Below are 6,000 nucleotides of genomic sequence, written 5' to 3' on the forward strand. Positions count from 1 at the left end.
AACAAAGGAGTGTTATGAACAACAATGGATCCCTCATAAACTCTCCCCATGGCAACCAGGCGGGCAGGATCAGCTTCTATGTACAAGCTGCACCTGTCAGAGTCACCCGTCTCAGGATCGTTTCCTGAGGGATCAACACAACTCCCCTTTGTGCTCACTCGAGGACCGGAGGGACCAATCAGAGGCTCAGGAGGCACTGCAAGTCCCTGAGATTGCATCTGCGACTGAAGCTGGCTGAAGGATGCCATGACCTGCCTCGTCACTTTCTCTGTGATGGACTCCTCTAGCTAGTCCCTGATCTGCTGGGTCAGCTACTGTAATTCGTCAGGAGGCAGGGAGGAAGCGCTGCGGGACGTATGTGGAGCCGATCCAAAGTATTGCTTGATGGTGACACCAGCTCCAGCAGCACGGACACGTCCAGGGTGCTCTGGACGTCCAATAGCAGCGGCGAGAACATCCTGACGTCCATGGGGGACGAACGATCCCTGTATGGCCTGCTCCTCAAACGAATCCTGCACAGAAAACACACAGTGGTACATGGCATTCTCAAAATATTGAAACATAATTGTAATGGTTAGTTGAAAATGACTTACAATCTTCTCAGCGATTTCCTTTGCGGCCTCAGTCGTCATCTCCCCTGTCTTCTTCGTGCGGGCCATCTTCCACTTCACGTGACGTCTGACCGGGGATGGAGGGTTGATGACGCCATCAACGCTTCTTGACTGTGCAGCTTCCTACAGTTTTTTCTTCGTCTTCTCAGCCAGGAGCTTATGCTCCAAATAGTCATAACCCCCATAAGACAAAACGTGGGGGGCAGTATTCTGTTTCTGGATGGCCTGTGCCTTCATGCGCACATCCTGAAAAAATTAAACAATAATGTTTGAAATGGGTAGAATGAAGTATAACAACATCATGTTTAATATGAAAAACAACTTAAATGGCAAGGAACATACCTCCCAAGAAGGGTCTCTGCGAGTCTGGCAAAACTGGGCTCACTTTTCCTTGCTGATGCCGTATTTCTCGCAAACAGTGTCCCCGACACCGTCCTGATCGGCTGCAAGGGCCCATTTCCTCGTGAGGTCTGATTTAAATTGCCTTCATCTCTCCCCCACGGTCTGTAGTAACTTCCTTTTCGTCCTACTGTCAGAAGCCTCTAGGATATCAAATTCCGCCTGACAACATCAAATAAAGTTTATTTGTTACAATAATGTATTTTTTGGCTATTAATTAAACAAAATCAAATAAGAAAAGAGAAATACCTGAATATCCTCCCAAATCAGGTCCTTCTGAGCAGTAGGGACCTCCTTCTAGTTCTCGTAGGTGATGTCCACCTTATCATGCACCACAATCCCCAAATATGTTCTTAATTTCTTCCTGTGGGGACCGTCGGCCTTCCCGGTAGCAGGATCAACATGCACCACTGTTCTCTCAGCACCAGGTGGTCTAATGGACAACGATCGTAGACGTGAGGCTTTGTGTGTCCACTTCACGGCAGACAGCGAAGCCGATGCGTCCGAAGTAGGAGGAGGAGGAGGAGGAGGAGGAGTGGAGGCAGGTGAAGAACCCATGATCTTTTATACAATAACATACAAAATAGGATTAATGAAAAAAGGATCAGTCATAAGTTTTTTTGGAAGGAAAAAGTATAATATTATTAAACAAAACCCCACCATAGAAGGAGACAAGACAAATTAACTAAAGGACTCCGAAAGATTGGTAGTTGTGCTTTTTAATTGTGATTTTGGGCAACCATGTTATAAAAAGTCTATTACATGTAATTAACAGTCAATGTATGCTTGATGGAATATAAATACTATATCTTCAGAAATACACATGTACATGGCATCCTTAGGACTTCATCCATGTTTTCTTTGATATTGATTGTCTTTTTTGCAGAAAACAAAGAGGGGAACGGGCAACAATTTGAAGGTTGTACATTTAGGAACTAAAGAATTCAAAATAGCTAGTAATAAGAGAGATTTGTTTTTGGGATTTTCTGAGCACCAAGAGCGGCTACGCAACAAGCTTGCACTTGAGGAGGGAAGGATATTTGCAGCTAATGAACAACTTTCTTAACTATTTGTCCTTCAGATTTTACTATTCCTTTTTGCTAATATGTAAATATAAATAGTATAAGCCTATGGCTTATGGACATGGTCTTTTCGACCCCTAAAAATCTTAGAAGTAAATATAGACCATGTTTTTATGCCATAGCCTTATACTATTTATATTTACATATTAGCAAAAAGAAACAGTAAAATCTGAAGGACAAATAGTTAAGAAAGTTGTTCATTAGCTGCAAATATCCTTCCCTCCTCAAGTGCAAGCTTGTTGCGTAGCCGCTCTTGGTGCTCAGAAAATCCCAAAAACAAATCCTTCTTATTATTAGCTATTTTGAATTCTTTAGTTCCTGAATGTACAACCTTCAAATTGTTGCTCGTTCCCCTCTTTGAGAATGAGGAGGATCTTCATAGGACTTCATCCAGCTGATGTTTGTCGCCAATTTCATCATCCACCACCCTTTTCTTCTCTGCCTTCTCACGTTTGTTGTTGTTAAACCCATATTTATGCCTTCTTCCCTTCATGTCTTGTTTTATCATAACTTTAGCCAAATTTCCTATCTTCAGCACAGTTGAATCTCCTGTCTTATTCTCCAATGACACACTTTGATGGCCTGTCTCTCTTTTCTTCGTATGTTCTAGTGGTTTAGCTTCAGAATGCATAGAGCAATCAAAATTTTCTAGTGATCACCAAAGGCTTATGCATCAGCGTTGACACTCTCTACCTTCTTTGGTTTATGCTTCTGTGTTGCATTCCGTGCTTCCTCCTTATAATTCTCAGATTTATTGGAGGTCTCACTAGAAGGATCAGCACCAATTCGTGCCTATTCCTCCTCTACCAGCTCAATATCTTTCATTTCACCTTTGCTTTTGTAAACTACACTGTAATTTACAAAACAAAAGTTGAAAGGAAAGATATTGAGCTGGTAGACAAGGAAGAAGCACAGATTGGTGCTGATCGTTCTAGTGCATCCTCTAATAAATCTGAGATTTATAACAAGGAAGCACAGAATGCAGCACAGAAGCATAAACCAAAGAGGGTGGAGAGTGTCAATGCTGATGCAGAAGCCATTGGTGATCACTGGAAAATTCTGATTGCTTTATGCATTCTGAAGCTGAAGCACTAGAACATACGAAGAAAAGAGATACAGGCCATCAAAGTGTGTCATTGGAGAATAAGACAGGAGATTCAACTGTGCTGAAGATAGGAGATTCGGCTAAAGTTGTGATAAAACAAGACATGAAGGGAAGAAAGCATAAATATGGGTTTAACAACAATAAACGTGAGAAGACAGAGAAGAAAAGGGTGGTGGATGATGAAACTGGCGACAAACATGAGCTGTATGAAGTCCTGAGGATACCATCTAAAACAAAAAACCGATGCCTCAATCAGAGAAAAATGTAGTTGTCACTTACTTGCTTTGGTGACCTCTGTCTCTGCAGAAAATTACATTAGACGATGTTAATCAATTCTCCTTCATCATGATCATTTCGCATTAGCATGAACGTCGTCAGCTTCTTCTTCTCCGACAATGTTACGAGTGATTTGAGCGGTCAAAGGACTAACATAGGTGTCCATGTATGAATCATCATCCTCTACATTAACACCAATTGTTTTGTCCTGCAGAACCACGCACCACCTTTCATCACAAGGGTCTTGCACGTAAAATACTTGTCTAGCTAGTTCTGCCATGATGAAAGGGTCATTGTGGTAACCAAGTTTCTTTAGGTCTACCAGCGTAAATCCTATATCATCGGTGCGCACACTGATGTTGCTGTCAACCCATTTACATTTGAAAACACATATCGTAAATTTCACATAGTTTAGCTCCCAAATTTCATCAATGAACCCAAAGTAAGGGATGGAAGCTACATAGGGATTGGCGTCATTGACACTTGCAAAATGTTGAGATTCAACCCTTAGGGTGACCCCATTGTTCTGCATTGTACTTTTGTCATCTTGTGCTTTTGTGTAAAATGAATACCTGTTTATGTCGTATCCTTGCCAGGTTATAACATTTCTTTTAGGCCCATCTGCTAGCTTTCTTAATGTTTCTGAAGCATTCTCATCTACAAAGATTGTATCTTTAAACCAATCACAGAAAGTCTTGTTATGCTTTTTCAACACCCAATTCTTTGACATTTTCGGATTATTCTGTTTGACTAAAGCTTCATGCTTAACTATATATGGCAAAACTTCATTACTGTTGTTCAAGACATACAAGTGAGCTTGTAACAAATCTTCTACACTTGGAGTGATCACATGCAGTCCTCTTGAACCCTTACCACCCACTCTGTCATCATGCCGAGACTCAGGAAGCCCAACAGGTTTAGCCTTCTCTAAGTATTCTGAACAAGGACAAACCTAAGGGTTAGACTAGTGGAGCTAAACTACTCAAGATGCCCATTATGTAATAGTTCAGAGGAAGATGCAGCACATCTATTTTTCCACTGCACAAAAACATTACGTCTATGGTGGGAAACTCAGTCATGGGTAAATTCCTTGGGTGCATTCCCACATAATCCCAAAGATCACTTTCTGCAACATGACAACAGGTCTGCTGATGGAGTAAGAGCTAGAAGGTGGAAGTGTTGGTGGGTAGCGCTCACATGGGTCATTTGGAAGCATCGAAATGGGGTAGTATTTCATAACCACTCTTTTGATGGAAGCAAGGTCCTGGATGATGCCATTTTTCTATTTTGGTCATGGCTCAAGGTTATGGAGAAGGGATTCACAGTGCCCTTTAGCTCCTGGTCTTCACAGCTCAAAGCAGCTTTCTAATTCTAGGGAGTGATAATATGTGTAATAGGTTCAATTATCTGTGCAGGGCATGCATTTTTCTCCTATGTTTTCAGACAGATTCTTAGTGCTCTGAATCTGCTGTATTCATAGCATCTATATGTACTATAGTACCTCTGGTACTCATTTATATATATATATATATATATATATATATACACACTTATTTTTGCTGAGCAAAAAAAAATAATTTTGCTGATAAAAAAATAAAGATAATACAAGAGAGAGAGAAGGGCAGTGGCAGTCACAACATATATATAGAGAAGGGCAGCAGATAAAATTACAAAAACATTGAACACTAACAATGAACAAGTTCTGAGAGTTTAAATCACAGTAAATACTACAAAGATATCAGTCCAATGAAAGAAAGGTCATGTAGAGAGGCATGAACATATCAGTCCAATGAAAGAAAGGTCATGTAGACAGGCATAGCATAAGTTACAAATATACCAGTAATGCATACAACAACAATTTCAAATTATTTTTCGAATCAAAGATATAAATACCTGAGTTCGAGGCTTCAAAGATATAATCAAAGTGCTTCCACAGCAACGCCAATTAGCAGTAGTAAATGATAACCCTAAAAAAAACCATACAGAAATTAGCCACAGTGTATTTAAAGCCTTTTATCAACAATATGACTCTCACTTCATGGTGATACATTGATTCTCAAAAGACATTATACTGAGAGTGTATTTAAAGCCTTTTTCAGCAATGTGCACATTTTGCCACAAAATGAGGAAAAGACCCCTCTCAATGAACAGTGCTGGCTATGGTGAAGTAGTTAAAGTCTAATGAACAGGTCAGGAACCACTGATGACCTGTTATAGGAGGTAACAGTCAGTTACATGAAAATTATAAAATTTGCAAATGAGGATCTCCTATGTTCATCCTATACTGTTCATTTGTCTTCTTCCAAAGACATTACCTCTGAATCCTTTCTACCACATTCAACACAAACTACACTGGTTTCAAAGTACCAAGTTTGATTTGTAAGAAAAATAAGTTCAGAATACAACTTTGCAAGAAAATTTCAATTCATTCTCAGTCATTCTATCAAACATGTCATGGACAATTTTTTAAGAATACATATCATACTTCTATCGAGTCAAACTAAAGCAATAACTAATTAATTTAATT

This window comes from Glycine max, chromosome 1, assembly GCF_000004515.6.
Source record: "Glycine max cultivar Williams 82 chromosome 1, Glycine_max_v4.0, whole genome shotgun sequence".
Taxonomy (NCBI): domain Eukaryota; kingdom Viridiplantae; phylum Streptophyta; class Magnoliopsida; order Fabales; family Fabaceae; genus Glycine; species Glycine max.